This window comes from Pimephales promelas, chromosome 17 (assembly GCF_988280905.1).
Source record: "Pimephales promelas chromosome 17, fPimPro1.hap1.1, whole genome shotgun sequence".
Classification (NCBI taxonomy): Eukaryota; Metazoa; Chordata; class Actinopteri; order Cypriniformes; family Leuciscidae; genus Pimephales; species Pimephales promelas.
This window is the reverse complement of record NC_142785.1, coordinates 3,519,142-3,534,033: the sequence shown is the minus strand read 5'-3', so window position 1 is coordinate 3,534,033 and position 14,892 is coordinate 3,519,142. Positions and strand designations below refer to the sequence as shown.

General features: G+C 38.1%; 1 long non-coding RNA gene across 1 annotated transcript in view; it reads left to right on the top strand.

Annotated features, from left to right (window-relative positions):
- LOC148971031 (uncharacterized) overlaps nucleotides 1-14,180 on the top strand; it is a 34,387-nt gene extending 20,207 nt beyond the window's left edge. The window contains exons 2-3 of the long non-coding RNA XR_016146963.1: nucleotides 9,425-9,471; nucleotides 14,083-14,180. This is a non-coding gene — a long non-coding RNA (uncharacterized LOC148971031). The remainder of the gene's footprint in view (nucleotides 1-9,424; nucleotides 9,472-14,082) is intronic.
- Nucleotides 14,181-14,892: the final 712 nt, after the last annotated feature.

Sequence of the window (14,892 nt, the reverse complement as noted above, 5' to 3'; positions counted from 1 at the left end):
GATGGCTCCCAGAAACAAAACCTCTGAGATTCTTTCCCGCCCGTGGGTGTGTGGGACAGACACATCCCTCTAAACATTTTTAAAGAGCTGCTTTGCCACTTTTTTCCTTGTTTGGTTTAACAGTCTCTCATTTTGGTCGTATATTTTAGGCAGTTTACTGAGCCTTAACCAAGTGCCCAGTGAGTCCACAATGAGATTTTCTGTGCCCTGTCACTTTCCCTGTGGCTGTGTGTGTGTGTGACCTCTGCTGACCATGACTGGCCTATAATTTAAACCATCACAGCTTCATTGTATTATAGTGTGTTCATGCGTCTGTCCCGTGAAAAACACCGTCAGTTCTCATGTGTTTATGTGGGAGCATTCAGTGCACTGTTTAAGCATTCAGATCAAATGCATGTGCCCTTCAAAAGTGTCCCGTTCCCGCTTTAGAGTAAAAAAAAGGCTATTGAAAAGGTCATTGCAACTTTAAATCTGCGTTCAGCCTTTCCGCTTGCAAATGCCGTCATGTAAATAGCGAATCCGTCATGGCGCAAGCGCAACTAGCTTTTAAAGGGAATGGGAGATGAGACTCTGATTGGTTTATTGAACGTTATGCCCAAAACACACCCATTACTCATTAAGAGAATAGGGACAACCCTTTTATGCCTGGTTCAGATTACATGATTTTTTTTTTGTCTGTTACTATAGTCACTGTGTCAGATTACGCGATTTTGACTCCTAAAATCTTGTCGTGTCGTGGACAAGACACATGTCAGACCACACGTTGCTTGCTGCCATATTTAACGGCGCACGTCATGTCATCGAGAAGGCGAAACTAGTAGCGAATGACTTCCGGAAACGAATGTAAACAAACAATGGATGTAGCGGGGAATGTTGTATTGGCTGTCCTGTGTTTAGAAAAAAGTAAAAAAAGAAAGAAAACCCGACTATGGACACGTTCCTGGATTGCTCGAAGACAACAGTATGGGCTGTTTACTTGAGGTAAAATATTGTTTTCTTAGAAATTTTTACTTTTAGTTTTAACGTTAGCACCATCGTCTCTCTTTCGTTTCGCCATTTTTGAAACTTTTGTACGGAAAAGCTTCTGTCCTCCTATTGGTCAACCTTATACATGTGACGGAACCGTCGCAGACGACCGTTAAAAAAATTAAACATGCTAGTCTTTTTGTCGTGATATCGTGAAGCATCGCAGACGCGACGTAGGTTGTCGCCCACTATGACACACTATACGAGATGATACGATCCAATCTTGCGTCCCGACGCCCGTTGTCGTTTACGAATCCCCACGACACCCTACGTCAAACGGATCGGGCTAAAATCGTGCAATCTGAACCAGGCATTAGACCATGCGCTGGGTGTACCGACCATTTTTTCCCGTCGTTAAACTAGCAAAAGTGTATTCGGACACGCACTAACTGCACTTGCACCCTACGCTTTAGACCATACGCTTAGATCGTTAAAGGTGGAATACCTGCATTACAATATCCCAAAATCACAAGATGATAACTTACAATATTCCAAATGTTTCAAACAATGTTTAAATCGCGAGAAAATTGAGATTTTAACCAAGGAAACGGGCCGTGTGAGCTGGGAGTCGCGAGTCAATCGCGTCATATCCGCGTTACCTCGGTTTCCGCTCGTACTGCGTGTAGTCCTGGACAAATGCGGAAGTTGTAGTTGTGCGTTAGCGTCTATCAAGCAACAAACGTCAGCTTGTTTCACGCATTTGTTATGGAATGGAGCACAATTATTCTTTAGCGATTGCACCTGGTTCTGTCGACGGGTCAACCAAACGACCCAAGAAGAATTTGGGACAAGAAAAATAAAACCAGCTCAACATCGGTGTGGCATTTCCTAAATGGAGAGAACTTTGTGAAAAACTCGAACTAGAAAGAGACGCCGATCTTGCATGTGTTTTACTTGACAGGTGAGTAACACCGTGTTCTGTATTCAAATTTCATGTCAGTAAACGATGCAAAACAATTCGTATTATTGTTAGAATGTCTTGTTGTCTATGCATATGATGTGAAAAATCGTACGGTCATATTCACCGCGAATACTTCTCGAAATGTGAACTGTTGGCTGTATCTTAAAAAAACAACGTTTATCTGAAAAGTGTTTCAACCATCCCGGCTCTCCCCTAACATCTGTGATAACTAATTTACTTTTAAACCTTACTTTTCTTGAGGTTATTTCAGTTTAATGAAAAACAAGCATGTCATTAAACGCAACCGTTATAGAAATCAAACTTTACCTCATCCATGACAACTAATTTTTGATTCCCGTCTGACTGATTTACCCACTGTTGAGTTGAAAACAACATTTCCCATCATTCCATGTTCCTCCACGGCGTCATCAAGCAAAGCCGTCATTGTTGTTTTGAATGTAGCGCCCTCTAGCGGCATAAAATCTTAGGTATTGTAGCTTTAAGATAGGGCCCTCATAAACCCCTCCTTCCTGAAAGACTCTGATTGGTCAGATGGCCCAATCTGTTGTGATTGGTCGGCCACTTACTGCGCGTGACTGAATTTCAGCTCCGGAGGCTACCTCAGCGCTTGTGATACAAACTGTAATGATGCTGTCAGTTTTTCAGTTCATTGATCATCCTTTAGGAGTGCATGCAAAGTGGATTTGCTGTTGTAACGGAGAAAACTGCGTCGTCTTAACATGTCGATGACACAAACTAAACTCTTCTTGTCTCAGCTACAACGACACTGTTTGAGGGCGGGGCAAAGGAGACGTTGTTCATAAGCAGCCAATGAAGACCATAGTCTGGCATTATGCAAATGTGTTAAATTATTACGTACGTATGTAACAGGAAGTGAGACTGGAAGTGCTGCCAACTCATTTAAGCTGTTCAGAATGGAGAGAATAACTTTATTTTTGTGCACTTTCTTTAAAACCTTTTACATTCACAAACAGCTATACACACTGCATGAAAGGTAATACTCAAAAAAGCATAATAGTTTGAATTAAAACTATAATAGTATCTCAATGGCACTAAAATAACATTGCTGCACTCTGTGGACATCTGAAAATGGTTATTATGGTTTCCCTGGTGATGAAAATAAATCATCTTTCTAGTTCCACATCAGAACATATGGTGTACACCAGTGTCTCTCTCTCTCTCTCCCTCCCTTGTTCTCTCGCTCTGAATTTAAACTCAATAGCTGAAATAGTGAATATGGTAAATGTGTCTAAAAAAAAAAAAGAAAACATTTTATAATAATTAATTTTCACTGTGATGGGGAGCTACGAAAACATCATTAGTGTTTCTTCCTTTACTAAAGACTCCAAACTGGAGGAAGACTCTTCTTTTTTCATTTAAAGACTGTATCTTTTCTCCGGGTCAACAAACGTAACCCGTCACTTACAGTGCATCAGACGTGGCAACACTAAAAAAGCGAGTGAGAGGAAAAGTTAAGGGAAGACTGTGGTCATCACTGCACATTACAGTCCTTCCTATTCACCACAAAACTGTGGGTTTGTGAAAGTAAGAGAGAAAGAGAACATATTGCCTGAGTTTGGGGAGGGTGAAGAGAGCGCTGTACATTCTTTTCCATTGAAGTCACTGTTTCTGCTCTATTCTCAAGTGCTCTGGGAGGCCGGAGCAGAAGCAGGAGTCCCGCGTTCAGATCTGGATGTAGTGGATCGAAAAACTGATTTAGATCTTGTGAAATACAGTAGATTATGATTGTTGTTGTTGACTTGGACAGGTTTAGAGGAAAGATTGACAGAAATATTTCGATTTAAAAAAGTGCTCACATACTTTACTACCCATCATGCCTTTAGTTGTGTAGTTTTTCCCTTGACCGGATTATCAGCCAATCAGTCGTCTCGTTTCTCTTATTTCCTTCTCTCTTTGTAACATGAGCTGTAATCTCTACAGGACAGGGGTGGACAGCATGTGTTCATTATGCTAGGACTCTAGTAGGACATGATTTATCAAGCTTATTCTTTTGAACAGATCGAATTTTTAAGCTTTATTTCCTGGTTTTACAGACAGGGTTTAGATTAAGCCTGGATTAGGCCTTAGTTCAATTGACCAACGGCTAAGCCACGCCCCCTCCACTTGCTCGGACAAACAGTAAACATTCGGGGACAGGCGCTATAGACCCCTTTTGACATCACAGTTGCGTCACGGCGCTAGCTGGAGGCAAAACAAAGTGAAAACTGGAGGCGGCCAATACAAACCAGCACAGATTCGGCTACATAATAAGGAGCTTAAATTATTGTTACTATTATTAAATGTCATCATGTTGTGTTGTTTGGTGCAAGAATTGATGAAAAATGAATATGCTGTAATTGGAATTTTTATTTCTATAAAATGTCGGAGCTGCATGTACCCCATACACACCGTTTGACTATTTTAAACTTAAAATGACAAAACACGAATGAAAACTGATTAACTGCAATGCATTTCAATGGACGTGGAAGCAGAGAAGATCCTAGTCTATTGGGTTAGCTGCGCACTGCGATTGGCTCATCGCGTTTGAGGCCGTGGCTTAACCAAATGTCTATTAGGACATTTAAGTAGCTTTTATGAACGTGCCTTAGAAAAAAACATTACTGGTGTGAATATTGTGCAATACAAAGGAAGTTATTTGGAAGAATGTTGGTAACCAAACAGATCTCGGCCCCCATTGGTCCCACCAGACTCTCATACAGTTCATTTGTACAGAGAGTCTGGCCTCGCTTCATTGACGAGCGTTAACTTCCTTGTAGGCGGGTTCTCTGTTGAAGTTTAAAACTATTGGATCTGCCCAGAGTCACTCTGGATCTGCCATAACCAATCGCTGATGTTTGGACGTGACGTATAACGACTCAAACTAGCGACATCAACGTCATCGCATTCATCCACTCCCTCTGTTCGCTGATTGTTGGACCAGTAAAAATTGAAAACCAAAGAATACACCACAATCCCAGACATAGTACTGAAGGAAAATGAAAATTGAGCGGAAGTACGTAGGAGGGCGGATCCAAGCTACCATTGACTGCCGTGGTAGGGAAAAAAATACTATGGCAGTCAATGGGGCCTGAGATCTGCTTTGTCACAAACACTCTTCCAAATATTTTCCTTTGTGTTTAGCAGAACAAAGTCATTTATACAGGTTTGGAACAATTTGAGAGTGATTATAAAACGGTTAGTTCGAATCCTTGCTTATGATTGGTCAATAGCTGTGCTTTATTCACGATAAAACACGGCTATGACCGCTTCACCCAACGGTTTTATTAATCGCTGCGCAACACTGCGGTTCTATGTTGTTTTTATTTGAGCTTTCATGCATTTTACACATTGGAGCATTGTTGCTGTTCACGCTCAGGGACTATTTTTTCTAGCGGAAGGAAGGCTTTCAGTGATTTTACTTCAAGAAAGTTGCACAAATACATTGTTTGTTAGCCTACTTTAATATTGTGTGGCAACCGTTTTATAAAAGCAATAAGGTACTCGAGGCAAGTGCTGTATCGTGAATAAGTAACGGCTGAAGGGGTTACTCCGCTTCGCGTCGTGCCCAACAACGCCCTTCAGCTGTTACTTATTCACAATACAGCACCGCTTCTTGTACCTTATTGCTTACGTAATCTATAACAGAGTTTTATTTATTTATTTATTTATTTATTTTGGGGGGTTGGGTGGGGTGAACAACCCTTTAAGCCTTGTCTGTGAAACCAGGGTATGCTAATCAAGTCAGTATCACTCCCCTCTCAGATTAGTTGAATATTTTCATGCATAATTTGCAATAAACATAGAACGCTGTTCTAACTTCAATTGGTTTTTTTTGCTTTACATTTTTTTCATTAAACTTTTAACCCCAAAATTTTGGGGTTTGTCCATACTTGACTCAAAAAATGGGTTGAAACAACCCAGTACTTTTTGTCCAATTTTTTTGTTGTTGCTTGAAATCAAAAAGTTGTGTTTCTCCTTGTAGCCGGTTGGTTAGCTTCATGGTTAATAACTGAAGACTTTTTTCAAATCCGTGTGGGAAAAAATACTAGGAAAACGATATTTCCTCACACAAATGTAGAGTATACATATATTTTATGTATTCCTTCATCAATCATTATTTTCAAAAACTTTTAAACATATTGTTCACAAAGTATTTTTACGTTTAATTATTTCAGGATGTTTTTTTCAGATCCGCCTGCTTGTTATTTTCCTTGTTTGTTTCACTGTTTGATTATGTTTTCTGTTGTCTGTTACTCATTGCTTTGGTTTACTTATAATGAGCTTGCTTTCTGTCTGTCTTTGTTCGTACAGTATTCGTTGGGTTAAGTTTGTAAATAAAAGACTGCTGCACTTAAATCAAGCTTTATTTTTCTCCCTATACTCTTCAGCCACCTGTGACCAATATATGAAGTATCAACTATTAAATGCATTGAAATATTATGAAATCTACTGTTTTATCTGCTATAAATTCCTCTCATAAAGTCTATAACAGTTTCCTGCATCGGCTCTCATGGATTAATGGATTCTTCTTCATACTGTCAGAATAATATAGTGGTTCAAAGCCGTGCGAGTCAACCTGCTGTTGCTCTGCTTTGATTGGCCGGTTCTTCATGGCGGCGGGGTTAACCTCTGATATGTTAGTGGCTGATATGGAAAGCTGCAGTGAAGGACAGATGGATTTACCTTATGTGTTCAAGTGAACAGAGAAGATCCATCAGGAACAGAGACAGCAACTGGGAACTGGGAACCGGGATGGAGAGGAGGAAGCATAGATTATTTTAGTGGTGCTCTCTGGCAGGTTGTGTGTTTGAGGAATGAAGAGGTGCTGGCTCGTCTTTCACAGCAACAGGACTTGGCTGTGTTCAGGGAATATCTCTCTTGTACGGTTTTACTTACAAAGTTACACAAAATAACTGCCAAATCAAATCATCCCTTAAGAGTCTCCAGTTCCTGTTGGAGACACCTGTCTCAGTTATTGGGAACATCTCAGACCACCTGTTTTAGGTGAAGGGATATTTTGTAGACACTTTTAAGTCTTTTAAATGATTTATTACATCATATTGTATAATGTAAGCTATGAGTATATCACACTGTAAAAAATGAGTAAAAGACTGTAAAAATGCTACAGTGAAAAAATATTAATTGGTTAATAGAACCTTTCCTTACTATATGCGGTAAATAACTGTGATAGATCTTATGGCAAATTTCATGTAATTTTACTGTAAAATACTGTTAAATTTACAGTTTTTAAAGTGAAAATGAACAACTCATCGTATAATTTACAGTGAAAAACGTGAATTGACATTCCCACAATTCTTTGCGTGACACTCCACACTTGATGCATTTTTGCTGAAATAATTTGTTCCATAGTTTGCTTAGTCTTTTTCTAATCAGTTAGGTACATTAGGGTTTTATGTGACATTTAATGTTGTTAAATTAACGAGACTTCCATACGATTTCCATGACGCATGCGCGAGAACTGAACTGAAGTAGTGTAAGGAGATCGCAATTCTCGCGCATGCGTCGTGGAAATCTAAGGAAGTCTCGTTTCTGGCCTACAAGGAAGAAAAGGAATAGTCGAATAAAGTCGTTATTTTTGTTTGTTTTTTCGCACAAAAAGTATTCTCGTCGCTTGATAAACTTATAGTTGAGCCACGGTAGTCACATGGAATATTTAAACATTTTCTTCATTGACTTTCTGGGCCATCAAGAGCCAGTCCCAGGAGCCTATGTGGTAGTTATACAGCTCTCAAATTTAATCAAAAATATCTTTATTTGTGTTCTGAAGATGAACGAAGGTCTTACGGGGTTGGTACAGCATGGGGGTGAGTAATTAATGACTTAATTTTCATTTTTGGGTGAACTAACCCTTTAAGCAGCACAACTGTTTCCAACATTGATAGCCAATAATCATATTAGTATGATTTCTGAAGGATCATGTGACACTGAAGACTGGCGTAATGGTGCTGAATTTTTTTAAGTATTAAAATAAAAAAACATTCATTTAAATTTTAGTAATATTTCACAATATAACTTTTTCACAATATAATATTTAATCACAATATAACAGTTACTGGGATTTTCACGCACAACCATTTCTAGGGTTTACAAAGAATGGTGTGAAAAGGGAAAAACATCCAGTATGCGGCAGTCCTGTGGGCGAAAATGCCTTGTTGATGCGAGAGGTCAGAGGAGAATGGGCCGACTGATTCAAGCTGATAGAAGAGCAACTTTGACTGAAATAACCACTCGTTACAACCGAGGTATTCAGTGAAGACATAACACGCACAACCTTGAGGCGGATGGGCTACAACAGCAGAAGACCCCACCGGGTACCACTCATCTCCACTACAAATAGGAGAAAGAGGCGACAATTTGCAAGAGCTCACCAAAATTGGACAGTTGAAGACTGGAAAAATGTTGCCTGGTCTGATGAGTCTCGATTTCAGATGGTAGAGTCAGAATTTGGCGTAAACAGAATGAGAACATGATTTATCATGCCTTGTTACCACTGTGCAGGCTGGTGGTGGTGGTGTAATGGTGTGTTGGATGTTTTCTTGGCACACTTTAGGCCCCTTAGTGCCAATTGGGCATCGTTTAAATGCCACGGCCTACCTGAGCATTGTTTCTGACCATGTCCATCCCTTTATGGCCACCATGTCCCCATCCTCTGATGGCTACTTTCAGCAGAATAATGCACCATATGGTGCATTATCCTGCTGGAAGTAGCCATATATATCAGTAGCCAGTATATATATCAATCATTAAACCTATAAAGTTCAGTCTTGTATGTTTGTCATTTTATTCAATTTTCAAACATTTGTTTTTGCTTCAAATCAATGTTTGTAATGTTGTGATTCTCCTAGCTCGTTGGTTTGATTTATAGCTTATAACTCTTTAACAAGGAGTTTTTAAAAATCCTAATGAGAAAAATGAATGGCAAACAAGCTAAAAAAAAACACATGGGTTGGCACCGTTGCACTCTTTTTAAACGGTACAGTAGCAGACCACAATGCAAACCATCTACTACAGTATGCAGAATAAGATGCAAACACGGGTCATTTAGAAATCATAACCATTTTTTCGTCACATTTCCATGTCCATTTCAACAATTTGGTCCACAGTGAGTAACTGCGAATGACTGCAATTGGGGAGGTAGCCGGTAATTTTAGAGGATACTTAATTATACAAGTCTTAAAGAAACAGTAACAGACTCTTTCGAAAGGAACACTGACAAATCTTCTAATCCTATATAAAACTGTACAGTAAGTGAGTCCTTTAAGGTTGTCATTGTCAGTGAACATAAAACACACCGAAAGCCGTACATCTGTTTAACACGTTAGACAGATAGTTTGGATTCCACCATTCAGAGACATGTTGCCCTGTTTCTTACTGTGCAGGGTTTGAGATCTGTGGGTGATGGGCTGCAGTTTGCGAGGTCTGACTCAGACTCATTCTGCTTTTCTTCCTGTTCAGGATTTTCCAGATGCTTCATGAGACAGTCTCCCGCATCTGTGTGCCAGGCAAGCCTCTTTATTCTGTGCTCATACAAACTTACACATTCTCCCACCAATCCCTCTCTCAGCTGTGGTCTTTGTCATACCTTCTCATTTGGCTTTTCTCATTCTGTTCCTGACTCCATTTTTCCTTCTCACATTTCTCTATCTGCATGTGCTTCGTCCTGCAGCAGTATTTATGAGTGTTTGTGCGGTGGCGTCAGGGGATGATGATGTTTCCAGACACAGCGCTGAGCTAATTCCCCATGCTTTGCTCACACACTGCTCTCTCAACTCCTCTCTTACTCAATTTACATTTACACCTTATGCATTAGCAGATGGATTTGGATTTTATCCAAAGTGACTTGCAGTGCAACATGGCATCATGACTTTTGCGTAAACATACACGCCACTTTCAAGTCAAGTGGTGTGTTATCTATACGCATTTTGAGCTAGCCGCGTGAATGGCTACGCCGTTAAATGTCCGCGTGTATGTACCAGGTATGTACACGCCATTAAATGTCCGAACGAAACGAAGTGTAAAATGTGTTTTTTTTTTTATTCTCATAAGACTCATAAATCGGATTAACCCCAGTGACGGGTAGGTTTAGTATGGAAGCTTGTTTCCGCCACAGAATGAAAAATAAAAAAGGTAATTGCGACTTTTTATCTCACAATTCTGACTTTTTTTCTCACAATTGCGAGTTTACATCTCGCAATTCTGACTTTATTTCTCAGAATTGCGAGATATGAAGTCAGAATTGCGAGATAGGCCTATAAAGTCGTGATTGTGTGTTAAAAAGTCAGAAATGCATGATTATAAAGTCAGAATTGTGAGATATAAACTATTCTGAGGGGAACAAAGTTAAGTTTTTTCCCCTTAGAATTGGCCGGATAACTCGTAATTGCAAGTTTATATCTCACAATTCTGAGAAAAGATGTCAGAATTTAGACATATAAACTCGCAATTATTTGTTAAAGTCAGAATTGTGAGATGTAAACTCGCAATTATGAGAAAAAAAGTCCGAATTGTGAGATAAAAAGTCGCAATTCTGTCTTTTTTTTCTCAGAATTGCGACTTTAAATCTCGCAATTCTGACTATATCTCGCAATTCTGACTTTATCACGCAATTCTGACTTCATATCTCGCAATTGTGAGATAAAAAGTCGCAATTATTATTATTTTTTTTTATTCAGTGGCGGAAACAAGCTTCCATAGTTTAGGGACGGGGTTGGGGTAGGTCATCTATTTATATATACAGTAATGTAATCTTGAGTCAGCGGCGTTCATAAACGCGCTGAAAAGCGAAAAAATGGAAATACGAAGTGGCGTGTCACACATACGCCATTTCATGAGATCAGTCTGTGCAGTGCATTAATGCATTCAAGGTTTGATCAGTTCATGCATTACTTGTGAATCGAACCCATGATTTCTAGTGTTGGTATTTCCAGCCCGATCTCATGAAAGTTCGTATCTATGGCACGAATGTCATTTCTCGTGGCATTTATACGCCAAAAACAGTTTTTGCGTGTATATGGCACGCGATTTTCGCGTACATATGATACGCACTTTTTTGCGTATAATACGCACAAACTCCCCACCCCCCTCCCCCCTAAACCTAACCCAGGGTTTTTTAGTGCGTACCATATACACGAAAAAAACACTTTTGGCGTATAAATGCCACGAGAAATGACACTCGTGGTATAGATACGCATCTTCATGAGACTGTGTTGGAATTTCTGTTAAATGCATAAATGAAATCTGGCAATTTCCATGAAAAATGAAGGGGAAAAAAGTTAAGATGCCACTGAAATGAAAAGGCTTTTAAAGAAACAAAATTGTCCTTATGTGGAAAAATCATCAAAATAATTATAAAATGATATATTTAAATCTGGTGCATCTCAACATGTTTCAACAATGTGTCATGTGCTCATGCTGACGTCCTATAGCTTGAATTGTTCTTCCCCATTTTAAGCAGGGAGGGATTTGATTTTGAACAGGGACCTCCTCAAAGGACATGAAAGAACTATTGGTTTTATACCTCTAAATGTTTAAACGCGTGGCCCAGTGTATAAAAACAAAAGAGAGAGAGACATTACCCCATGTACCTTCAGATACCTTCTCCTCTGACTTTCATTCATCCATTTGGTAGATGCTTTTATCCAAAGCAACATTTATCAGTGTATTTTCCGAGAAAATGATCTTAGCGTTGAAAACATTCTGCACTACAAGTTAAGTAACAAAGAACAGACACAAAAGAGAAAATATTGTGTAGCCTCCAGCTGTTTACTACTGACAGTAATGTAAAGCGGGCAACAAACACCCTACGAGGCTTCTCAGCCAGAGAGCGAGGAACAATGTATTCGAGAGGCAGTGGGAAAGCTGTTTTTCAGATATTCCTCTGGACAGAGGTTTCTGATGTCTGCCAGAGCGGCTGTAACTCGTGTCTGGAACAAGAGACTGAAGAATAAGCTTGAAAAAACACATTTGCCATGTGTTGAGCCTTATGTAGTGTATCATACAGCCTGAAGCTTTTCCAAACATTACGTTTTACATCTAAAAATCACTCAATATATAGTATACTAATAATAAGTTATAAATTATAAACTTGATTTCGAGTCTGTTGAAGTTTCACATTTTTCAGCAGTTTGAAATGTTTTTATTTCCAATGTCTTCAGTTCCTCGGTGTGTTTTCCGTTGTGTCGTGAGTTCCAGCTTCACATTATCTGTAGTCTGGGTCGAATTCGGTCATATTTTCCATTCAGTTTCTTTCTGGTCTTGTCTCTCTCTGACTGCGGATGAAGGTGTGTCTATAGAAGTGGGCGGGTCTACTGAGCTCAGAGACTAATGAGAATAAGATGGACTGTGAGAGAGAAACTGGTCTTATACTCTAACTTTCCAATGTTTGGGGTCTGTAAGGTTTTTAAAATGAAATTAATACTTTTATTCAGCAAGGATGCATCAAAAGTGACAATAAAGGCATTTATAATACAATTATATGCTTCATTATATATGCTTATTTATAGGTATGTACGCAAATGCTTGTGTATATGTGGGTGTGTGCGTGCATGTGTCTCTATGTACATATATTTGTACTCTATTTCTGTGGCCTGTACATACCTGTATGTATTGCCCTCTAAAAGGAAAAATAAATAAACATTTGATCACAGAAAAAGACATTTATAATACTACAAATAAATGTTGTTCTTATGAACTCTCTATCAATCAAAGGGTATACCCTAAATTAATACATGATTAACTAACTGCATTTTTTCTATGTACATTTCTGAAATGCATTTTCTGTTAAGCTGCTTTGAAACGATATGTATTGTGAAAAGCGCTATACAAATAAATTTGAATTGAATTGATCTATCACTTTCCGCAAAAAAAAAAAAAAAAATCATTTTCAACATTGATAATAATCAGAAATGCTTCTCGAGCTGCAAATTATGAAGAGATGCACCGATTACAATTTTCTAGGCCGATTCTGATTTTCATTGAGTTTGACCTGCTGATACCGATTTTAGCCGGTTCCGATTTTTTTATTTTTTTATTCAATAACACAAATATTTATTTTTTTTCTCTCTCTCTCTCTCTCTCTCTCTATATATATATATATATATATATATATATATATATATATATATATAAAACACCATATAGGGGAGAGCGGGGCACAAGGTAACGCTTTTTGACTTTGTTAATTTGTGTAAATCTACTTAGGGTTTAGAGAAATTTTTTTCCCCCACATTAATTTCCCACATGTCTAGTACAATTATGTGGTTTTGTTTTATTAATACAGTGGATACTTTTTTCTTGATTTAACCTGAAAGAATGGATGTGAAATGTGACAACATGCCCCATAGGTGGGGTACATTATAACATGTGAGGGGCACATTGTAACATCACCATACTGAATGACAGCTTAAAATGCTATCTGATCTAATCAAAAAAATTATACAAGTCAAACCAAAATATTTTCTTAATAAAATACAATTATTAACTTTTTCATATAAAATAATGGCATTTTTTAATAATTAAAAATATACTAATTATTTGAGTTTAAAAACAAACACACCGGAAAATTCAGATTGTTCAAAACAAAATAATAATTAATAATTTCTGAACATTGATTCTCAGTCTTTATTTATATGTTTCTCATGCTTTCTCAATAGAGTTCATAAAAGTATAGACTATAATATCATATTTTTAATCGGGGCACATTGTAACGCAGTGTGACAACATGCCCCAACTGCACAACTGGGGTTTAAACCCTGCTAGTGTCTTCTGCTAGTTAGCGAAGCATTAAAGAACTAAATCAACTCTTAAACAACAGATTGGAGATTAAAATAATATCAAATCTGTCTAATTTTAAATAAACACAAAAAATAGAGATGAAAAATTAACTTTTTTCATGTAAGAAATGTACTTTTGCTATATGGTTAAATAGCTAAATGTGATATTTTACAAAGATTTCGGAATTTTGGCACAAGTTTTTCTCTAAAATTATCATATTAGAATGTGTTTTTGATCAAATAAATGCAGCCTTTCAAATAGTGCACAGTCATATCTAACGTCAGAGATTCATCAAGGTTCTGGAAACATTCCTCAGAGATTTTTCTCCATATTTACTGCAGATTTGTCGGCTGTACATCCATGATGTGAATCTCCCATTCCTCCACGTCACAGAGATGCGCTATTGGATTGAGATCGGGTGACCGTCACTCATCGTCATGTTCAGGTAACCAGTTTGAGATGTTTTGATATACTGTATGTGTATGTATTAAAGAAACATTATTTAAAGGGGACATATCATGCAAAATCCACTTTTGTAACCCTTAAATACATTTTGTTGTATATTTGGAGTGTTTATAAGTACAGAAAAGATGAAATTATTATCTTCAGGTGATTCGTTTATATCTTTATATTCTGTTTTGGTCATATTTTTCAACCTGTTCAAAATTTTCTGTTTTCTATGACGTTTTTTGAACTACAACGTCACCGTATTTGCAGCGGAACTGACAAATAAGGACATTGACTACCAGCCCAACACTTCGAGCAATCCGCCATTATTATTTCTCGCTCCGATTTTGTAGTCCAAACTCAATGATGCAGAAGTTACGAGAGGGCAAGTCAAAATGTTCGGTTGTTGGATGTACGTCAAGGATTCCCACTTCAACAACCTCCGCCAGTATAAAGAAGGGTTTGCTGATCGACTTCGTCTGAATGAGAGGTAAATTCCTTCTATCTTTGGAGACAAAGAACAGAGCATTTCGATTAGCTGTAAATATCGTTAATAAAAATAAAGTACTTTACTTTCTTAAAATACATGGTGGTCATGGTTTAGCAGTACCTTTGTCTTTCTTTGTTTTTGTTTTGAAGTAGCGTTACGCGTCTGCAGTATTATTGTTCTTGAATTTCATCAATGCTCATTTAGATGCTTTTCT